The sequence below is a fragment of the Mobula birostris genome, chromosome 25 (assembly GCF_030028105.1).
Source record: "Mobula birostris isolate sMobBir1 chromosome 25, sMobBir1.hap1, whole genome shotgun sequence".
Classification (NCBI taxonomy): domain Eukaryota; kingdom Metazoa; phylum Chordata; class Chondrichthyes; order Myliobatiformes; family Myliobatidae; genus Mobula; species Mobula birostris.
This window is the reverse complement of record NC_092394.1, coordinates 47,923,094-47,946,929: the sequence shown is the minus strand read 5'-3', so window position 1 is coordinate 47,946,929 and position 23,836 is coordinate 47,923,094. Positions and strand designations below refer to the sequence as shown.

The following is a 23,836-nucleotide window of genomic DNA, read 5'->3' as shown; positions in this document are numbered from 1 at the left end:
GGCTTGCTTGCCTCAATGAACCAGAGAGTCAGAGCTTTATGCTTTGGCTCTTGGTAGGGTCACCCATGCCAAACAGGTCAAAGGTTAGAGGCCAGACTAAGAGTGGTCCATCGGTCCTCCAGTTTTGGGGGTTCAGCTCAGGGCTAACCACCCTGACTGGTAATAAAAATTGTTACAGATACAGCAATAAAGAATCCTATATCTGTGTACAACTGCGAGGACAGACAGAGATGGAAAACCTTAAATGTGCCCTAAACCCAGCAGTGTAACAGCCAGTAAGTTAGTTTAGTGTAATCTTGCTGTACACAAGTTAACTGCCTCTATAATACAACACAACTTTGCTAATGGCCATAGAATGGTCACAGATTCTCCAAGGTCTCCAAAAGTGCCACGTGACTGTAAAGTGATTCTTCACAAATCTGTTCCAGGGATGACAGTGAGAGGAAACAACTGCCTACTCTCCAGCACAATCTTATCTCCATCTCGATGGGAGTGACCAGCCTTGACAGAGCTCTATCAGCCATAAACTGCAGTATGGCTTCAGTATCAGGATCTTTGACAGAAACTGGACCATTCATGTGTGACCAGCAGAGTATGAAGCTGCGCAGTGCATTGAATTGGAAAGAAAAGCAATAAGGAAAAATATACAGCTATAATCATCATTTCCCTCTCTGACCCAGAGACAGAATGATCCCAAATTCATATCAGGCCATGCAGTTTGCACAAAAAAAAAATCTGTAAACAACCTTTCCCTAATTTCATCAATGAGAATGTATAATAAACACTTGGTTGCTATGTAACCCATTAGCAAGAAGATAGGTTGCTATGTTACAAGAACAAGGAGAAAAACTGACATGAATGAAAGATCAGACACCCCCAGCCAGTTTCCCTTGATTTCCTATGTGACAATAATAGACTGAGAGACCTGAGTTAGCTGGCATCACTAGGATGTAGGCTGATCAGTCATCTGTGTGTGTACAATCTCAAAGGTCATTTTTATATGTACTAATATCATTAAAATAGTTTGAAAAGAACAGGGATGAAAATACTTTATACTTTATATTTTATTGTCGCCAAACAATTGGTACTGGAACGTACAATCATCACAGTGATATTTGATTCTGCGCTTCCCACTCCCTGGAATACAAATATTAAATATTAAAAATAGTAAAAATTAGCAAATATTGAAAATTTAAATTATAAATCATAAACAGAAAATAGAAAAATGGAAAGTAAGGTAGTGCAAAAAAACTGAGAGGGAGGTCCGGATATTTGGAGGGTACGGCCCAGATCCGGGTCAGGATCCGTTCAGCAGTCTTATCACAGTTGGAAAGAAGCTGTTCCCAAACCTGGCCGTATGAGTCTTCAAGCTCCTGAGCCTTCTCCCGGAGGGAAGAGGGACGAAAAGTGTGTTGGCTGGGTGGGTCGTGTCCTTGATTATCCTGGCAGCACTGCTCCAACAGCGTGCGGTGTAAAGTGAGTCCAAGGACGGAAGATTGGTTTGTGTGATGTGCTGCGCCGTGTTCACGATCTTCTGCAGCTTCTTTCGGTCTTGGACAGGACAACTTCCATACCAGGTTGTGATGCACCCTAGAAGAATGCTTTCTATGGTGCATCAATAAAAATTAGTGAGGGTTTTAGGGGACAGGCCAAATTTCTTTAGTTTTCTCAGGAAGTAAAGGCGCTGGTGGGCCTTCTTGGCAGTGAACTCTGCTTGGTTGGACTAAGTCGGGTCACTTTATGATATTGACCCCGAGGAACTTAAAGCTTTTGACCTGTTCCACTTGCGCACCACCGGTGTAAATTGGGTCGTGTGGTCCGCTACTCCTTCTGAAGTCAACAACCAATTCCTTTGTCTTGCTGACATTGAGGGATAGGTTATTGTCTTCGCACCATGCACCAGGTTTTTAATTTCCTCTCTGTACTCAAACTCATCATTATCCGAGATACGGCCTACAATTGTTGTGTCATTAGCAAACTTTTATATTGAGGTTAATGGAAACTTGGCTACACAATCGTGGCTGTACAGTGAGTACAGCAGGGGGCTGAGTACACAGCCTTGTGGGACACCGGTGCTCAGAGTGATTGTAGATGAGAGCTTGTCTCCTACTTTTACAGGATCTGTTAGGAAGTTGAAGATCCAGCTGCAGATCTGAGTGCTGAGGCTCAGGTTCCAGAGCTTAGGAATGAGTTTATTTGGAATGATGGTATTAAAGGCAGAGCTGTAGTCAATGAAAAGGAACCTTACATGTGTGTCTTTATTCTCCAGGTGTTCTAAGGAGGAATGTAGGGCCAGAAAGATGACATCTGCCGTTGACCTGTTGCTCCGGTAGGCGAATTGCAAAGCATCGAGGTTGACCGGTAGGCTATGGTTGATGTGTGCCATAAGCAATCTCTCGAAGCACTTCATAGCAATTGATGTCAGAGCCACAGGTCGATAGTCATTCAGGCATGCCACCTTGCTCTTCTTAGGCACTGGGATTATCGTTGCCTTCTTAAAACACGAGGGGATCTTAGACTGAAGCAAGGAGTAGTTGAAGATGTCAGCAAACACTCCAGCTAGCTCGCTTGCACAGGCCCAGAGAACCTGTCCTGGGACACCATCTGGGCCTGTCGCCTTCCTTGGATTTATCTTCAGGAAGGCCCTTCTAACGTCCTCCTCGGTGACGATGAATCTCAATGCCACCAGGTCCGGTTCAACCAGAGGGAGCAGGATGCTCCTCTTCTGTTCAAATCTTGCGTAGAATATGTTAAGTTCGTCAGGAAGAGAAGCGCCACAGTTATTGATACACAGAGCAGTCTTAGCTTACAACTTTTCGCTGAAGACCCATAATAAAGTCAGAGAGGAATACAGCACGGAGAAAGGCCCTTCAGCCCATCTAGTCCATGCTGACCACTACATCCTTCCTGCTAGTTCCAGTTGCCCCTATTCAGACCATAATCCTCCAAACCCTTCCCTGCCATGTGCATATCTAAAGCCTCTCAAATGTTGCAGTTTTACCCACCTCAACTACTTCCTACGGCCGCTCATTCCATGTACTCACTGCCCTCTGTGAGAAGAAGTTACTCTCACGTCTCTTTCGCATCTCTCCCCTCCCCCCACCCCCAACTTATCTTGTATGCAGCCTTTTTGCCCTGAGGTTGGGTGAGACTACAAATCGATGTCATAGGTTTAAAGTGATAGGCGAGATGTTTAAGGGGAACCTGAGGAGGGATATCTTCACGCAGAGGAAGGTGCAAGTGTGCAATAAGCTGCCAATGGAAGTGCTGGATAGATGGTTCTATTGTAACATTTAAGCGGAGTTTGGATGAGAGGGCTATCGAGGTCTATGGTCAGGGTAGAAAATTAGGTTGGAAGGACTAGATGTCCAAAAAAGCCTGTTACTGTGCTGTAGTGTTCTATGGCTCCATGTCTGTACTTGTGCCCTCTAGCTTTTGACTCTCCACCTTATCCACACCCCTCAGGTCACCTCTCATTCTCTTCAGCTCCAACGTACAGCCTGCCCAGGCTCTCGTGATAACCCATCTAATCCAGGCAGCATTCTTGTAAGTCCCTTCTTCGCCCTCTCCAGGGTGGCCAAAACTGTACACAATGCTCCAAGTGCATCCTCACCAATAACTTATATAACTGCAATGTAATGCTTCTACTCCGAAACTCTGTGCCCTGACTGATGAGGCCCGGCATGTTACTGTAAATGCTTTCTTCACCACCTTTTCTACTTATGTGGCCACTTTGAGCAAACAGCATACTTGTGCTCCCAGATCCCTCTGTTCCACCACACTCATCGGTGTATCAACAATCACTGTATTGGTCCCACTCTGGTTAGATTGTCCAACATGCATCACTTCATACTTATCTAAACTGAAACCCATTTGCCATTCCTCAGACCACCTCCCTAATTGGTCAAGAACTGTTTGTAGTTCATTGCTGTTTAGAACATAGAATATAGAATAGTACAGCACAGTACAGGCCCTTCGGCTCACAATGTTGTTCCGACCCTTAAACCCTGCCTCCCATGTAAGCCCCCACCTAAATTCCTCCATATACCTGTCTAGTAGTCTCTTAAACTTCACTAGTGTATCTGCCTCCACCACTGACTCAGGCAGTGCATTCCATGCACTAACCACTCTCTGAGTAAAAAACCTTCCTCTAATATCTCCCTTGAACTTCCCACCCCTTACCTTAAAGCCATGTCCTCTTGTATTGAGCAGTAGTGCCCTGGGGAAGAGGCGCTGGCTATCCACGCTATCTATTCCTCTTATTATCTTGTACACTTCTATCGTGTCTCCTCTCATCCTCCTTCTCTCCAAAGATTAAAGCCCTAGCTCCCTTAATCTCTATTAAGTTTGCATCACTATCAAACAAGACTTCCTAATTTCAAACAACAATTTCATTAGGACAGTTACACCATTTGGACTAATTAGATAGATGTCCAGATATTCCGTTTTGCTTGAGGGATGGTTGAAACAATTGCTAGTTAAGTGAACAAACTGCTCTTTAATCATTAGTTTTCTTCTTCAATAGACCCTGACTTGCATGCTCTCCACTTCTGTGTTCTGCAGAAGCTGAAGAGGGCGATGTAGGAACCTCACTTTCTTCCATGGATGGGGCAGAAGGTCCATAATGGTGTGAGTAAGTGGGCAGTTTGGGAAGAGGGACACTCCTGTTTATGGTGACCTGCTGTATGCTTGGGGTTCTATGGGCTTCTGATTCTCAGCACTCCTGCTAATCCTCCTTCTCCACATTGAGTAGTAATGGGCCAAAGACTCTCAGGTGTTAGTGGGGACTGTATATGATGGAGACATTGAGAACATCCTTTGTCCTTGCAGTGATGGAACTTAGGGTGGAATAGCCAATCAAGAGTCCGGTGTTGGGCATTCAAATAATGTGGCTTGCCATGCCCAATGGAGTATAATTAGCACCTCAGTCTGCGAGTCTGTGGTGGCCAGTGCGATCATGTTTGCTGTTGTGTGCTGGGGCAGCAGGTTGAGGGTAGCAGACACCAACAGAATCAACAAACTCATTCGTAAGGCCAGTGATGTTGTAGGGATGGAACTGGACTCTCTGACGGTGGTGTCTGAAAAGAGGATACTGTCCAAGTTGCATGCCATCTTGGACAATGTCTCCCATCCACTACATAACGGACTGGTTGGGCACAGGACTACGTTCAGCCAGAGACTCATTCCACCGAGATGCAACACAGAGCATCATAGGAAGTCATTCCTGCCTGTGGCCATCAAACTTTACAAATCCTCCCTTGGAGGGTCAGACACCCTGAGCTAATAGGCTGGTCCTGGACTTATTTCCTGGCATAACTTACATATTACTATTTAATTATTTATGGTTTTATTACTATTTAATTATTTATGGCGCAACTGTAATGAAAACCAATTTCCCCCAGGATCAATAAAGTATGACTATGACTATGACTCAGCTCTGGCAAATTCCTGCAGATGCTGACGAGCTGAATTCTAAGGAGGAAGATTTAACTTGTGCAGCAGTCTAGATGTATCTGTGGAGAAAGATTTAGAGTAATTTCAATGGACTGAAGGAGGCCATTCAGCCCATCAAGTCTTTGGTGGCTCACAGAACAATCCCATCCCTGATTAATTTTGCCTGAAATATGTATTCCTTCATCTCCATCCATTCCCCCTCTAGATTCACCCACTCAGCCAAACACTAGGGATAGTTTACAGCAGCCAATTAACCTACAGACCTGTATGCCTTTAGAGTGTGGCAGGTAACCCAGAGGAAACCGACACCATCGTAGGGAGAAGGTGCAGGCTCTGCTCACTGAAGGTCAGGACTAAATGCAGCTCCCTGGAGCTGAGAGACAGCAGTTCTACTCACTGAGCCGCACAGAGACATTCTGGAGACAGCAAGACATCCAATTCACCGGAGGCAATAGGGCCATTTAAATATTAAAATAATGAATAATATTAACCCTGACTGCTAATGTTTTCCAGGTGACAAGAAACCCAGGAACTGAAAAAAGATGACAACCAATGCATAGAACCCTTTGATGTAAATAAAAATCAAAAAAAAAGTTGCAGGTGCTGGAAGTCCAAGATAAAAACAGGAACAACTGGTCAGGTGGTACCTTTGGAAAGAGAAGCAGAATTATCACTTCAAAATCAGTGTTCGTCCATCGTCAGCATCGATGAGGACCTCGACACCATTATGACCGTGTCGAGACTAGTGCGTAATTTGAATTTAAGTGAGAGAGTTGCGCAGCGTCAGCCTCACTCTCTCTTCCCAATTCCCATCTGGATCCAGTGGCAAGACAACAGTCGAGATGGCTGGAGATGGGACGAGGCGCAGCGGATGACCAGGTCGTCTTCTGTATCTTGTCCTGCTCTACACGTTCCAAGGCGCTTGCAGAGACCGCCTTCTGGACCGTTGGACCTCCCATTGGTCTCGTCCGCTCAGTCCGCCGGAGTCTGTCTTCACATGCTGGGAGAGACAACTCCCTACCTCACCGAGGGTTTGAGACCCGTTGGCTACCCTCACCTGATTTAGCCGGCTTGTTAAAGCCGTTGCCCGGGGTGTGGCCGCTGTCGCATGCAAACAGCTATGGGGAGCCACAGGTGAGAGCTGAGTGCCAGGTGGGGACTAAAGGTGGGCTAACTGCCTTGAAAAGAACGTGACATGTTCCCCCACCAGAAGTGCTACCCCTCCCTGACACCCCATTCTTCAAAATCACAAACCTTTTGTCAGAACAGCATTGCTTGCAGACCTAGAGTAGCAGGAATCCAGTTTTATCAGCTTCGTTGCCCAACATTGTAACCCTTGCTATCACCAGACAACATTTTCCATTAATAAGCTGTTTGCAAATGATCTGGGGCCAGGCTACTCCCAGTCTCAATGCTCATCCCTCAGGGATCTGTGAGCAGCCTTTCACCAAAGTTGGTGCATTCTCCTTCCTTCCCCATAGACCCACTGTGACAGTCACAGTCTTGCCCTCTGATCCAGGGAGTGTGGCTGCCTTCAGAACCCGACCTCATAATCTACTTTGTTACAGTACGTTCTTGCACTGCACCACAATTTCTCTGTAGTTGGTACACTTCATTCTGAATTCAGTAATCAGTTTACCTGGTACCTCCTCAGTGCACTGTGTAATGATTTGGTCTGTTTCCAAGGCAAGCTTTTCCCTGTACCTCAGTACATGCGACAATCATAAAGTAATACCAATTTCAGTGTTTCCTGTCCAGCAGGATGCCAGGCCTCTCATGCTGTCAGGCCAAGTGCCCCTTGACAGCAGTTCCTCTGCTCAGATCAGAGTCAGAATCAGTTTTATTATCAACAGCATGTGTCATGAAATTTGTTAATTTAGCAGCAGCAGTTCTATGCAATGCATGATAACATAGAAAGCAAAAAAAAAGTAAATCAATTATAGTAAGTATATATATGTGTATTAGTGAGATTAAAAATAGTGAAAATCGGAAATAATATATTAAAAGTGAGATAGTGTATTCTGCTCTGTGATCTGAAATGTGAAACACATTTATCTTTCTCCCTCTCTCTCTCCCTGCACTGTTACATCAGTAGCTGCAGGTTTCAGTTGTTAGAGCTAGTGACCATGCTTCCTTCTACTTCCCTGCCACAATCAGGCTCTGTGTCCTGGGATTTTCTTGCATATCTTTCTGGAGATCTCATAAAAATACTTGCAGTTTCCAACTCAATCAATCAATCACTCTCTCCGCACCTTAATTCTGATGGTACGAAAGCATCAGGACTCACACCACCAGGTTCAGGAGCAGTTTCCAACCCCTCAAACTGTCAGGCTCTTGAAAAAAAGGGAATAACTACATTCACTTGTCCCATCTTTGAGATGTTCCCATAACAATGGTCTCACTTTAAGGACTCATGTTCTTGTTATTTATTGCTATTTATTTATATCTGCATTTGCACAGTTTGCTGTCTTCTGCACTCTGGTTGATCTTTTATTGATTCTTTTTATTCCATAGCTTTGTTAAGTATGCTCACAGGAAACTGAATCTCAGAGTCGATGACGTATATGTACTCCGATAACAAAATTTACTCTGATTTTGAACGTCATACTTTAAAATACAAAGAAAATGAATATTTCATGATAAAATGAATGTAAAAGAACACATCGTTTTTAATATTCCTTTGATTGCAGTCCTCGCTGTGCAGATTGATTGGAGGCTTTCGGGAATTGTAGTGAGCTGCCAGCTTCAGGGCAAACAGTTGTTAAATTACGATTACTGCCTATGAGTTCACTCAGTTCAGTGACCCTAGGGTTTTGATTATGGAGTCGGGAAGGAGCAGTGGGAATTGTTTCTTCTCTCAGGGATTCCACCATCTCTTGAGAGTGAATTGCCAACTCCAGACAGAGAAATAGTCAATAGCCTGAGGTGGATGATTATCTATCCGCTTATCATCATCTGGAACATAGAGTAGAGGGGGCCATTCTGTCAATTGTTTCTGTCCCAGCACTTTGGATTAAGGTACCCCATTGTACCCAATATCCTATTCCACTCCCACATCCTTGCACGTGTTTCCTTTTCATTCCGCGTCCTCCAGAATGTTTCAATGCATTCGACTTCCTTGAACGCAGCCCCAGGTTTAGCTCAGTTGGCATCACTCTTGCCCCTAACTCTGCTTGCCACCCGGACTTCTGCTAGAAGAGGGGGTCATTTCACGGGCGTAATATAATGGTAGTTCTTGCTATATTACAGTGATATTACAGCCGTTGCCTGACTGATGACTCTCGTGGCCTCTTTGAACTAACGGGGAAGGTGGGAGAGTGGGATTCTCCTGGCCCCTTTCTCCCTCACCATCATTACTGAATAATCAATTAGCTATCTGACAAATTGATGGCAGTCTGACTACATGACAACAGTCAAAAGTAACCGCAGGAAATGACAATTGGGACGGTTCAGCTTCTGTTGGGTTCGAATCGCGAGGCTGCGTTGGGGTTGCATTGCATGGGCTTTAGGACCATGGAGAAGCTTAAAACCTTGTACGTTGGAGAACAGGAGACAGAGAATGCACCAATAGGACGTTAGAGCGCTATTCTCTCTTAAGGCAGAACAGCATAGAGAAAATTACACTATCCCTCCACTGAAACAGTTTAGGAGGAGGATTCGTGTATAGTACTCACTGGGGCTTTATCCCGAAAACATCTGGTTTCCAAGTGTCTGGAATTGTTCGACCTATGGAAAGGATCCTTATTCAGGGCAAAATTGTTTTACCCACTAAGTATCCCTCGCCTCCTGATCGCAAACTCCGGCAATAACTGAGTGCAGAAGGTAAGAACTTTAGCAGATTCCAGAGGACGTCTCTAATCCAAGCAGGAAGCTGGTTGCAGACTTAGTGCAGTCTCGTGAAGTGGGCTGCAGATCCCATCCCCACATCACCTGTCTCAGAATATTGGAAGGCGCCGGAAGTTTCTCCGTTACACTGCATAAACGCTAAAAAAAAAAACCGGCTCCATTGTCAGCGGAGAGCAATCAGATCATTGGAATGGGATGATGGTATTGCGAGCAAACTGTGTGCGTGTTGTGTGCGTGTGTGTGTGAGAGAGAGAGAGAGTGTGTGTGTGTGAGAGAGAGAAGGAGAGAGAGAGAGAGAGAAGGAGAGAGAGAGAAGGAGAGAGAGAGAGAAGGAGAGAGAGAGAGAGAGAGAGAGAGAATGGGATTGTGTATGTCTGTAAATCTGTTGTAGAGGCCGTGAGTAGATTACATGCATCCGTATGTTTACTCTTAAACTAGTGTGTCCCGAATTCATCTCTCATTTTCTATTTATGTTTAGTTTATAACTGCAGTATCCAAAGTATTGTTGCTTTGCATCTACGTTGGTCGTTGGTATCTTAATGTACGGTATATGCTCCTCTGTATGCGTGTGCTTGTTACGGCATACATTTTGCCCGTGATGTGTGACAGCATGTATTTATGTAGGTTTTTCTTCTATTGGTCTGCATGCTTCCGAGCATTTCTGGAGACGTTTAGAATGGATATTTTGATCATATCTTTAGAGAGAATTAACTGGGAGAGGGGAGAGTACTCCATGGGACACTCAATGTAAAAAGCAAAAGGCCGCTCCGTTTTAAATCTCAGATGTCAACCGCTCTCTGGAAACAGGTTGGTACTGACCCACGGTGCTGATCAACCACTGACTGTGGCGTTGTCCCTGGTCGCTAATTTGACAACCCCTCATCTTAAAACCTACGGCCAGCTTTTCGCTTCTAGACCCGTTGCTTTGCAGGGACACAGACAGAAATAGTGAAGAAAGCACGTTATTCATAATAATTATCCAACATATAAGTAGATTATATATTCATTGTTGATTAAATCTCGAAGCAATGAGAGGGTTTGTGTCCATAAACTTGGGGAGAACATCAGACGAATTATGATCAGAATTCCTCTACGAAACCAGACCAGATGCAGTTACAGGTCATTTGATGTTGGAAAATAGTATAACGGGTGCAGCAGCTACCTTCTGGATTTACTGGAGCAGGCTGCGATGTTATTTCATAGAACATTTATGCAATATTACAGGCCCTTCGGCCCACAATATTGTGCCAACCATGTAGTCTAGAAACTGTCTAGAATTACCCTACCGCACAGCCCTCTTTTTTTTTAAAGCTCCATGTACCTGTCTGAGAGATTTCCTGGAAAATTTTCTTTGGTAATGAGTTTGGATATGGAAAAATCTAACATTGCAGATACAGAAAACCTGAAATAAAATGCTGGAAATACTCAATAGGTCAGTTCTTTCGAAAGATCATTGACCTGAGACGTTAACTGAATGTTTTTCTCTCCGCCGTCCTTCCTAGCCAGACGAGTATTTCCGGCATTCTGTTTGTACATACGAGTTTCAGTTTGCCTGTTGCCTAAATAGAATAGCTATGTTTCGCATAATTTTACACATTGTTATAATTAGCACAGTGATATAAAAATATTCTCGTTCCTGTCGGTTGCTAGCAACCGCTAGTATATAACTCCGCACTTCACGGGATTCCATAGTGTCCCGCTACTTATAGCTCCTGGGGCTCCTTAAGGTTATATTAGTAATGTTAACACAGAATAAGATTTGTGTAGGTTTGTGAGCGTTACGCTGTGTGTTTGTACATAAGTACGTATTTGAGTAAACGCTCTAGCGCACTCGTTTTTTTATGCGCCTCTATATTGTTCGTTCTGAGCGACAGTTTTCAGTCCAGTATTCTCATGTACAATCCTATAGGTAAATACAGGCGGATAAAAAGGTTATGAGCAGCGAGAACAGGGTTAATCTACAAGGCTAAGTCAAATGTTTCCCTTATTACATCCATCACATGGCTATTTTCGGGCTTGTTCTAATAATAGACTCATTGCTTAACCTTTTCCGAGCATGAAGCGCAAATGGACAAGAATTGAAGAATGCAGGAGAGGATGTTTGTAGAGATTAGCAAAGGACATATTCTTAGGATCTTTTCCCTGTTATAGCATTGTGAATGAGAAGAGCCCACGAGTTTAGATAGCGAAATCTACATGGATATAGGAAAGAATGAATGAAAGGTAAATTGCACTCAGTCATGCGGTTTCAGCTCTTCAGTTGCTTCTGTTATCCTTTAGTGAGAGTGGGGATTAAGTAGGATTGAGGAGAAAATAGGAAGAACAGCATTCATAGGATTTTATAAAGTGCTGTTAGCATTGACCCTATTAACACTACCAACTCGCTGATAATTAATTGCCAGTTGTTAATAAATGTCAATTAAAGGCTTGTTCAGGGCTGTTAATGATAATTTGGTTCAAATAAATCCTTCATTATTAGCCCTTATTCTTCGGCTGTCTAATGATACCAGTAAAGATGTTTCTGTTGTGATTACTGATGCCTTAAATCATAGAAGAATATTACTAATGAACATGATCTTAAGGTGCAATTCTAGATAATTTAGTATTAAGTGATGGAATTTATTAAGCAGCAACTTAATTTTTACTATGTGAGACCTGGTGTTTAATATCTCCATGGTACCTAGATTGTATTAAAGGCTATATTTTATGACCTAGTTAATAGAAATTAATCAAAATACTCAACCAAATAGGTATATGCTGTGCACAGTACACTCCCATTCATTCCAAACATCTAATATTATGTCCTCCTCATTGTTCTACTTCATATAGTTAAATAGGACATAGAACAGGAACAGGCATATTGTTGCTGCTTTCACCATCCAGATACCAACTACTTTTTATGAGCATAAGACATAGGAGCAGAATTAGGCCATTCTGTTTATCGAGTCTGCTCGGCCATTCCAGTTTGGTTGCTGTATTATCCCACTCGGTCCCATTCTCCTGCCTTCACCCCATAACCTTTGGCACCCTTACTAATCAAGAACCTATCGAGTTCCACATTAAATATAAGACCACAAGACATAGATGCAGAATTAGGCCATTCAGCCCATTGAGTCTGCTCCACCATTTCATCAGGGCTGATCCCAGGTCCCACTCAACCCCATTCACCTGCCTGCTTGCCATATCCTTTGATGCCCTGACCAATCAGCAAACTACCTATTTTTGCTTTAAATATACCCACAGTCTTGGCTTCCACAGCTACATGTGGCAGAGCATTCCAGAGCTTCACTACTCTCTGGCTAAAAAAAATTCCTCCTTACCTCTATTCTAAAGGGTTACCCCTCAACTTCGAGGTTGTACCCTCTAGTTCTGGATACCTCCACCATAGGAAACATCCTCTCAACATCCACCTTATCTAGTCCTTTCAACATTCGGTCGGTTTCAATGAGATTCCCCCACATTCTTCTAAATTCCACTGAGTACAGGCCCAATGCTGCCAAACGCTTCTCATATGTTAACACATTCATTCTCAGAATCATCCTCAGGAATCTCCTCTGGAATTTCTCCAATGATAGCATATCCTTTCTGAGATACGGGGCCCAAAACTGTTAACAATACTCCAAGTGTGGCCTGACTAGTGTCTTATAAAGCCTCAGCATTATCTCCTTGTTTTTATATTCTGTTCCCCTTGAAATGGATGCTATTATTGCATTTGTCTTTTTTTACTGCAGAATCAACCTGTAAGTTAACCTTCTGGGAGTCTTGCACAAGGACTCCTTAATCCCTTTGCGCCTCTGGTGTTGGAATTTTCTCCTTGTATATATGATAGTATACCCAGTTACCTGGTCTACACAGCCATTCATGGCAATGAATTCCACAAACTCACACCCTCTGGCTAAAGAAATTCCTCCTCCGAGGACTGTATCCTTTGGTCCTAGACTCTCCTACTGTAGGAAACATCCCTCCCACATCCACTCCACTTCGGCCTTTCAATATCTGATTGGTTTCAATGAGATCTTCCCACCGCCATGCTTCTAAACTCCAGTGAGTGCATGCCCAGAACCATCAAACACTTCTACTACTACCACTACTACCACTTCTCCTTCTCCCTTTCTTTCTTTTTCTTTTTTTCTTCTTCTTCTTCTTCTCTTCTTTTTCTAGTAAAGGTTAATGGTGGTTGGCAAATGAACATAAGGTGCATTACCACCTCTTACTGAGTTGGTGTGTGGACCAAAGAGACAGGGAGTATAATCACTAAGTTTCCACCCTCCCAGAAAACCTCAAATAATATCAAAAAGTCTAATGCTGGTTCTGTTTTGGGGGTGGAGCTGGATTCCCAGGGAGTCGTACCTGGGAGGAGGATGCTGCAGAAGCTATGGAGCATTATGGACAACACCTCTCACCCCCTCTGTGACATACTGGACAAACAGAAGAGCACCTTTGGTAATGGACTGATTCCACCAAATGCCGCGGGTGTTCCGTTCTCCCTGTGGCTATAAGACTTTACAACTCCTCCTCCTTTAGTATATAATAATATGGTTTCATTGCACGTCTGTGTTTTGCACTATTACTTTTTAATGCATATTTTGTATTCTTTTTTTACCTCAGTGTTTACATTTTGTATTTTAAAGTATATATTTCTGACTGAGCAACCATGCAACAATAATTTCCTTCGGGATAAATAAAGTTTCATCTCATCTAACCTTATCCTAAATACATACCTACGGACATTACGCTGGCAGTGATACCTAACAAACTTTTCATATTAAATTGTGTCGATCCCAAAGATCTCAATTTAGCAAGTCGAAGTTTTCTTTGCACCTCATAGGAACTGTATTCAAACAATATATTGTATGCTACACCGTTTCTTGATGACTGCACAACAAATGCCCATACCATGCATATTAATTCTGAACAAGGAATTATTTAATCTAGTGTGTCCAATGCATAAAGATGTAAGTATAATTCCTTCCCTCCTGTTATAGCCATCTCCCAGTTGAGTTCCCTCCATCCTCTGAATTTTTTATAAATGCTCACCTTACTTTTCCTTATACCAACTTCGTTGCCACAGTGATCAAACAGACTTTTTAAATATGGCTTTCACCTCCCCTTTATGCAAAGACACCACTACATTTACATCCTTAATTTTAACTGATTGATTGGCTATAAATCTGTCACCTCATTTCCTTCAATCCTAACGTGGGCAGGGACCCATAAGAACTGGATGTACAAGACTAGACCCTGCAGCCTCAGCAGATGTTGTTTAATCTCAAGAAGGATGCCTGGCCTGCAATTTTAAATACCTGTTTTAATAGATGTCAAAACAGAAAGCAAATAAGAACATTCAAGTACATAACCAGGGTATACTTCTTCAGACCATTCCAAGGCTAAAATTATAGCAATCATCTCAGATGTGAATATTCATACTTTGTCTTAATTTACCATATAACGTGAGATCAATTGTGATATAATGTTCCTTTGAGAAAAATAAATATGTTGTCTTTAAACCCCCACTGATGTTCCCATTCCTCTACTGTCTGCATTTTCCTAACGATATAATTTATATTCCTGCCTCTCTTCCACACAGCACCATTATCAGCATATTTTTGGAAATATCTGAGCCAACATTTATGAAAATATAATCATAATTTTAGAAAAGAGTGGGCTACAAGTACTCCCCTGTGGAGTCCCATTCTTTATCTCATACTCCTTAGAAAATACATTGATCCCACCCCAACTTGTATCTTCCAGTCACATAAAAAATCTTGAATCCAACTAAACATTCTGCCACCTATTCCCATCTTTTGAAATTTAAGCAGCAATCCTCATGTCCATAGCATATCATAATCTTTCTCTATGTCAAAGAAACCTGCTACCACAGATTCTATATTAACTTGGGCCTTATGAATATCAGACTCCAAACTTAGCACAACTATCACCTTTCCCAGATGATGTCGGCCCACCACTATTATTAGGCCTTTTAAGATCAGAGAATGCAAATTCAACATCCAAGCAGGATCTGGAAGATTGTATTTTCTCAGCAATCTGAGGATTGCTTGCTAAAACTGCCCCTCAGTAAGACCTCTCCTGTTTACTGAAATTGGCTGAACTATGTGCACTGACATATGTTTGCGCTAATAATTCTTTTTCAGAGTCTGTAACTGCAACCTCTCCATGTCGCACAAAACCGGTAATGCATCAAGATTTCTAACTCCTCCCATTTTCTGTATCATACCCCAGACTTCCACTTCTTTCCCAATACTATCATAACATGTTCTCCATTACATTTTTCTGCCCTTCTCACTACTTTTCTAACTATAGCTTTAGCTCTTTTATATTGAATGAAAGACAAATAGGAGTAACACAGCCCAGCTTTCCTAAAAACTTCATTCCACATCTTCACAGCTTTTTTACATACATACATCCACCAGGGAACACCTTTCCTTTTACTATCTCCCACTGATGTGGGAATTGCTTCCTCAGCTATTGAGTTGAGTACAGAGCTCAGGGTATTTTTACTCAACTCGATATCCTCCAAAACCTGAAGATTAGGAAATCCACTTTCACATAAATCAAGTACTTTCCAATTTGCCTTTTTAAAATTCAGTCTGGGGTTATGAGAACCTTTCCTCTGATACACATCTAATTCCATTGCACTGATAATGGGGGAAAAAAATCACTCCCCACCGCTGAAACACAAACAAGAGAAAATCTGCAGATGCTGGAAATCCAAGCAACACACACAAAGTGCTGGAGGGACTCAGCAACCAGGCAGCATCTATGGAAAGAATACAGTTGACATTTCGGGCCAAGACGCTTTATCAGGACTGGTGAAGCGTCTCGGCCTGAAACGTCAACTGTACCCTTTTCCATAGATCTGCCTGACCAGTTGGGTTCCTCCAGGATAGTGTGTACTCCCCACTATCATTGTACACTTTCTATATCCTCAGAGAAGGTCCATAGCAGAAACAGTGTTATTAAAAAGATTTATCCTTGTGCACTTATCATCACTCAAGCACACCAAGCACTTTGCTTCCGGAAAGTCTTTCACCACAGTCCCATTCACATTTGTGTCACTATGACACCACACCTTATTTTCCCCATTTTCACCCACGGTTTCCAATATATCAGGTGCTAACCTTTCAGATGGGTTATAGAAATTTATCATCTGTACTTTACTATTCTTTCCCTAAGTTTCAACCACAAATGGTGCCTAAACAACTCCAATTTCCATAGCTCTATGTGCTATCTTACTTCAAAAAAGGTAGCCACTCCTCCTGTGTTACCCATTTTCCAATTTCATCTTATATCAACATAGCCTTGTATCTTTGTTTCATGACTGTCGGTGGGAGAAGACGAATTTCAGATTTGTATACTGCATATATATTTTGATAATAAGTGTACTTTGAATCTTAAAACTTAAACAAGATTTCAACCAGGTTTCCTGTACACATATAACATCAGGCTGATTTTGGTAAATATTCAGTAAATTTCTTATTTCTTGTCCATGAGCTAACAGCTTTCTAGCATTCTATTGTAAGATGAGAAAAACAATTAACAACCCTCCTTTGAAGTCAAAACATTATTTACTCATCCTTGTAAAGCAATATTAATAACTTCTAGAGTTTTATATCCATTTTTTGCAGCTTTTAATATAATTTTAATTTTTTCTATCCTACTTTTAGTTTGTGCTGTACAAGTTTATTACATCTGGCGTGAAAGGGACAAACTTTAGTTCATTAACAATCAACAAATCCTTTGTTATACAATCATGCACTTTACACACTGACTTTAATCTATTGTATTCTGGATATTAATAGGTCTTATTGAAACTGTCTTCTGTACTTTCTGATATGATTTACATATGATATGCCCTTCTATCCAAGCACACTCTACTTCCTCTCCACAGTTGCTACATTTTAACCTAACGCCTTCTCCACAATTGCCATAATCATGTTCTCCTCCACATTGACCATACCACTTACACACAACTGCTACATGACCAAACTTCTGGCACTGAAAACATCTAAGAGCGGGTAACATATAGACTCGAACCATATAACTCACATAATCTAAGTTAACGCTACCTGGCAACATTTTTCCTCATCGAATTTAATCAACACTGATAAGCCATCTGTTCTCACTCCACCAGAAAATCCTTTAAAGTGTTTGGTATCCACAACTAAATTATTTTTAACTTGGTTCATGGGTACATCCAGAGGTACTCCAGAGATTTCTCCCCAAAGCCACTGTCATTCAATATAATTCCTTAAGGTTACATTCCTTCCTCCCGCAGCTTTTAACTCCTTTAGCTTTCTCACATTGCTTACTATCTTTACAAGATACTAAGAGTACTTCATCTCTTAAAGGTTTTGAGAACACAATATCTCCTTATTGTTTTTTCAAATTCTTTGGTTGTCTAATTGGATTGATATCAGAAACAGGTCCACATCCAAAACTCAACAAAACCTTAAACTCTTCTTTCCTTCTACTGCCTTCATCACTGGATGATAAGCCACCACGATACTCAGTTCACTGCTTATGTTTTTCTTTGCTAGGAACCTGCCATTTGCCTTCCACCGTACAACTCCCATCACACAAAGCCAACTCCCAGTCGCCACCTCTGTCTTTGTTGTCACTTCCTGCCATCCCTACCCAGCTTCCAGTTTGACAGCAATTCCCAAACACAGGCTCAGTCATTTGCTCTAACCCCTGCCATCAAATACCTATCATATTTTATACTCTTTTACTCCAGGGATCACTCTCATGAACCTCTTCTGGACCCTCTCCAATGCCAACACATCCTTTCTTGCATAAATGACCCAAACTGTTCACAATACTCCAAGAGCGGTCTGACGAATGCCTTATGAATCCTCAGCATCACACATGCTTGCTTTTGTATTCTAGTCCTTTCAAAATGCATGCTAACATTGTAGGTTGAATTGGTGGTGAGGAAGGCAAATGCAATGCCTTTCTTTAAGGAATTCTGCACAGGGGCTCCTAGGTCCCTTTGTATCCCTAATTTCTGAATTTTCTCTCCCATTTAGAAAATAGTTTTTGCTTTTACTCCATCTACCAAACTGCAGACTCCCTGCTTCCTCAACACTACCTGCCCGTCTACCTATCTTCATTTTGTCCACATACCTGGCCACAAAGGCATCAATTTCATCATATAAATCTCAGTGATATAATGTGAAAGAAGCATTCCCAACACCAACACCAGCAGAACACCACCAGTCACTGGCAGCCAACCTTCTGACGTGCTAGTACCTTTATTTTAATACCATAGACTCTCATCTTGTTTAGTAGCCTCATGTGTGGCACCTTGTCAAAGGCCTCTGAAAGTCCAAGTAAACAACATCCACTGACTCTCCTCTGTCTATCCTGCCTGTTATTTCTTCAAAGAATTCCAACAGAGTTCACCTTAAGGAAACCATTTTATCATGTGCCTCAGAACAAATTGAAAACTCATCCTTAGTAATGGACTCCAAAATCTTCCCAATTACTGAAGTCAGGTTGACTGGCCTATAATTCCCTGTCTTTCACCTCCCTCCTTTATTAAAGAGTGGAGTGACATTTGCAATTTTCCACTCCTCTGGAACTATTCCGGAATCTAGTGATTCTTGGAAAAATTCCTTCTAATGTCTCCACAATCTCTTAAGCTACTCCTTTTAGAATCCTGGAATGTAGTACATCTGGTCCAGGTGAATTACTTACCTTCAGACCTTTCAACTTCCCAAGCACCATCTCCTTAGTAATAGCAACTACACTCACTTCTGCCCTTGACACTCTTGAATTTCTGGCATAGTGCTGGTGTCTTCCACAGTGAAGACTGATGCAAAATACTAATTGAGTTCTCCTGCTATTTCTTTGTACCCTGTTACTCCTGCTCTCATGTCGTTTCATCCATCAAGCACCGTTTAAACCACCCAAACCTATGCCTTCTTGTTTAAGATACCCTGGCTACGGGGACATAGACTCTGACTACCTGCACTGTTAATGCCTCTCATAATTTTACATGCCCCTATCATGTCACTTCTGACCTCCTTCACTGCAGGGAAATCAGCAAAGTTGCACCAAACTAATTAAATTAATTATCAGATACCCAACTAACTAAATCAATCCCTTCTGCCTACACAGCATGTATATCTAATGTATGCATCTATATCTAATGTATGCAAGTTAGTCATATCAACAATTTCATGTGGTGGCAAGATTCATTTCTCAGCACTTTGGAAATGAAATCCTTCTGAATCATCCGATGGATTTATTGTTTCCACTTGACCACATCTATCTATAGGAATGATTTGGCTGAGCTAGAAAGAGTGCAGAAAAGATTCACAATGATATTGGCTTGGGTTACGAGGAGAGGTTGGATAGGCTGGGTCTGTTTTCACTGCAGTGACGGAAGCTCAGAAGGGATATGACAGAGGCACACAAAATGATGAGTGCTATAGGCAGGGTGGATAGCTGGCGCCTGTTTCCCCACAGCAAAAGCGCTTAGAACAAGAAGCCATAGGTTTAAAGTGAAAGATGGGAAGTTCAAAGGGGGGTGGGGTGTTGAGAGGCAACATGCTCACACAAAGTAGTTGGTATCTGGAATGAGCTTCCAGAGGCAGCAATAGTAACAATATTTAAGAGGCACTTAAATGAGCACGGCATAGAAGAATATGAAATTAATGATGTTAGTCTAGATAGGCATGATGTTGGCATGGGTCTGAAGGGCTGAAGGCGCAGTTTCTATGCTGTATAACTTTTCGCTCAATGTTAAATAAACCCAGCTTCTTTCCCGTACCTTCTTCTTATCTATTCTCTCCTCTTTTACTTGGAGTCTGCAGAATTCTGCTCCTTGGTAAAGACAGGTATGCAATGCTCATTAAGTACTTCAGCTACTCCCTCTGCCTCCAGGCAATGAACTAATTTTGTGTTGCTAATCCGTCCAACCCATCCTCAAATATATGAATATGGAAGATTTAGGGGTTAGCTGTCAGACTATTCTCATATTGTATGTCCTATCATTACCTCAATTTCCACTTCCCTTCAGAGCCTTTATGTTAAACCAGGTTCTTACTTGTAGCAATAGAGTGATTTACATCAGTCATCTGTGGAGGCAGGGTGGAGATACATCTCTTCCAAAGGAGGTGTAAAGCATTCCTTCCCTCTGCTAGACTGCAGATCATCCTCGGGCAAGGTGTAACACCTGCTTAGCCCCCTGATCAGGGTCATGTCGTCGTCATAGTCATACTTTATTGATCCCGGGGGAAATTGGTTTTCGTTACAGTTGTACCATAAATAATTAAATAGTAATAACACCATAAATAGTTAAATAGTAATATGTAAATAATGCCAGGAAATAATGAAATAAGTCCAGGACTAGCCTATTGGCTCAGGGTGTCTGACCCTCCAAGGAAAGAGTTGTAAAGTTTGATGGCCACAGGCAGGAATGACTTCCTATGATGCTCTGTGTTGCATCTCAGTGGAATGAGTCTCTGGATGAATGTACTCCTGAGCCCAACCAGTACATTATGTAGTGGATGGAAGACATTGTCTAAGATGGCATGCAACTTGGACAGCATCCTCTTTTCAGACACCACCGTCAGAGAGTCCAGTTCCATCCCCACAACATCACTGGCCTTACAAATGAGTTTGTTGGTTCTGTTGGTGTCTGCTACCTTCAGCCTGCTGCCTCAGCACACAACAGCAAACATGATAGCACTAGCCACCACAGACTCATAGAACGTCCTCAGCATTGTCCAGCAGATGTTAAAGAACCTCAGTCTTCTCAGGAAATAGAGATGGCTCTGATCCTTCTTGTAGACAGCCTCAGTGTTCCTTGACCAGTCCAGTTTATTGTCAATTCGTATCCCCAGGTATTTGTAATCCTCCACCATGCCCACCCTGACTCCCTGGATGGAAACAGGGGTCACCGGTACCTTAGCTCTCCTCAGGTCTACCAGCAGCTCCTTAGTCTTTTTCACATTAAGCTGCAGATAATTCTGCTCACACCATGTGACAAAGTTTCCTACCGTAGCCCTGTACTCAGCCTCATCTCCCTTGCTGATGCATCCAACTATGGCAGAGTCATCCGAAAACTTCTGAAGATGACAAGACTTTGTGCGGTAGTTGAAGTCCGAGGTGTAAATGGTGAAGAGAAAGGGAGACAAGAGAGTCCCCTGTGGAGCCCCAGTGCTGCTGATCACTCTGTCGGACACACAGTGTTGCAAGCACACGTACTGTGGTCTGCCAGTCAGGTAATCAAGAATCCATGATACCAGGGAAGCATCCACCTGCATCGCCGTCAGCTTCTCCCCCAGCAGAGCAGGACGGATGGTGTTGAACACACTGGGGAAGTCATGTGAACCCATGGCAGCAAGTCTTAGTTGTGCCACCACTAACGCCAGGCAGACAACCTCTGAAGTGTATTGATAATGGCCGTGGGACACCTGTCCTGCCCAGAAGAAGGCAATGGCAAACCACTTCTATAGAAAAATTTGCCAAGAACAATCATGGTCAAGACTATGATTGCCTAACTTATAGAAAACAAATGAATGAATGAACCTTTTATGCTTCATTTTATTCTTTTGCCCAGGAATTCTGATGTGCTTGCCTTGCCCTGTGGAAATACACTAGACTCTCTCAGATCATTACCTCTTGCAGCCCAGGGTATTGCACTTAAAATGTTGCTTGCCAAGATTTGATTTCTGTTTACCTGGGCTGGATGCCCCCTCATTTCACACACATTGGCCTCCTGCCTTACCCCTATCAGTAACCTAAATATGATGACACAATGCTCCCCGTTCCCCAAATGTGACACCTTCCTCACTAGGTCAGAAGTATACTGATCTAGATTGGCAAGTCTGGGATTTGGTGGCTTAATGAGATGCTAAATATAAAAGCAGAAAATAGCAACAGGAGTCGGCTGTTGAACTCTCTGAGGCTGCTCCACCATTCACTAAAGCCATGGCTGATTATCTACCTCAATACCACATTCCCACTCTCTCCCCAGGTCCTGCAATACATTATGTGTCCATCTCTTCTAAAGTTTACAGCTCTTTGGCCTCCACACTGCTATGATGTAGCAAGTTCCATAGACTCAACACACTCCACATGAAGAGATTTCTCCATCTCAGTCCTAATACCCTCACCCGAGAACATGAGATCATGCCATCCTCATTGTGGAAACCCACAGAGCGTTTCCCATAGTATTCCAGTCTACCAAGATAAAGGAGTCAGAATTAGAATCAAAATCAGAATCAGGTTTAATATCACTGGCATAGGTCATGAAATTTTGATGTTTTTACGGCAGCAGTACATTGCAATATATAGTAATAAAATCATGAATTATAGTGTGTGTGTGTGTGTATATAATGTAGCGGGGTGGTGTTGATGGGTTCAATGTATGTCCATTCAGAAATCAGATGGCAGAGAGGAAGAAGATGTCCCTGAATCGTTGAGTGTGGGCCTTCAGGTTCCCCTACCTCCTCTCTGATGGTGGCAATGAATAGAGGGAATGTCCTGGGTGATGGGGTCTTCAATGATGGATGCTGCCCTTCTGAGCCATTGCTCCTTGAAGATGTCCTGGATGCTGGGGAGGCTAGTGCCCATGATGGAGCTGCCTGAGTCCATGGGAAAGGGAAAGACTCATGTTCAGAAAGGGGTGGAGGACATGTCCAGAATCTGTAGGTTTAAACCGGGTGGACAGTGTTTAAATGGCCGGTGAATAAAGATTGGATTTCAGTCCATTCATTCTTCCTCTCAAAGCCTTCTCATTCTTCCAGCTGAGAGGCAACAGTGGACTTTACTAATGACTTTCCCATGAACGACGCTCTCTACCTGACAAAGTGGTGTGATTTTGTGCCTTTGAATTGGTCCATAAATTTCACCTCCTATAAACAAGTTCAGAATGACCACATTACACAGCTTTCCATGTGGCATAGGACGCATGGAAACTTGGCGGTGTAGATTCAGGACTGGCTAACTCACAGAGGTCAGAAGGTAGTAATATTCTGCCTGGAGGTCCGTGACCAGTGGAGTTCCATGGGGATCTGTTCTGGGACCCCTGCTCTTTGTGTTTTTTTACAAATGATTTGGATGAGGAAGTAGACAGATGGGTTAGTAAATTTTCAGATGACACAAAGGTTGGCAGTGTTGTGGATAGTGTAGAAAGCTGTCGCCGGTTACAAGACATAGACAGGATGCAGAGTTGGGCCAAGAAGTTGTAGATAGAGTTCAGTACAGAAAAGTGTGAAGTTATTGACTTCCAAAAGTTGAATTTGAAAGGCAGAATACAAAGTTAATGGCAGGGTTCTTAGCAGAGTGGAGAAACAGAAGGATTTGAGGTCCAGGGTCATCATCATCATCATCAGGTGCCATGTCCAGTTTGAGGTTTGACTGCCAAGGCCCACACGCTCCTGTTTCAGGTCAAGTGGATCAATTCATCGGTATTCATTTCCAGTTCTTTGACTGCTGTCTCCGTCATCATTTGTTTTTGCATTCGTTTTTCTTTCTTCCCTTCAATCTTTCCCACAATTACCAT

General features: G+C 42.6%; 1 protein-coding gene across 1 annotated transcript in view; it reads left to right on the top strand.

The window, feature by feature from the left end:
• Nucleotides 1–9,070: 9,070 nt before the first annotated feature.
• The window catches only part of LOC140187821 (ras-like protein family member 10B), a 172,669-nt gene continuing 157,903 nt past the window's right edge, over nt 9,071–23,836 (top strand). Inside the window, exon 1 of the mRNA XM_072243608.1 lies at nt 9,071–9,276. The gene's annotated coding sequence lies outside the window, so the exon portion shown is untranslated. The remainder of the gene's footprint in view (nt 9,277–23,836) is intronic.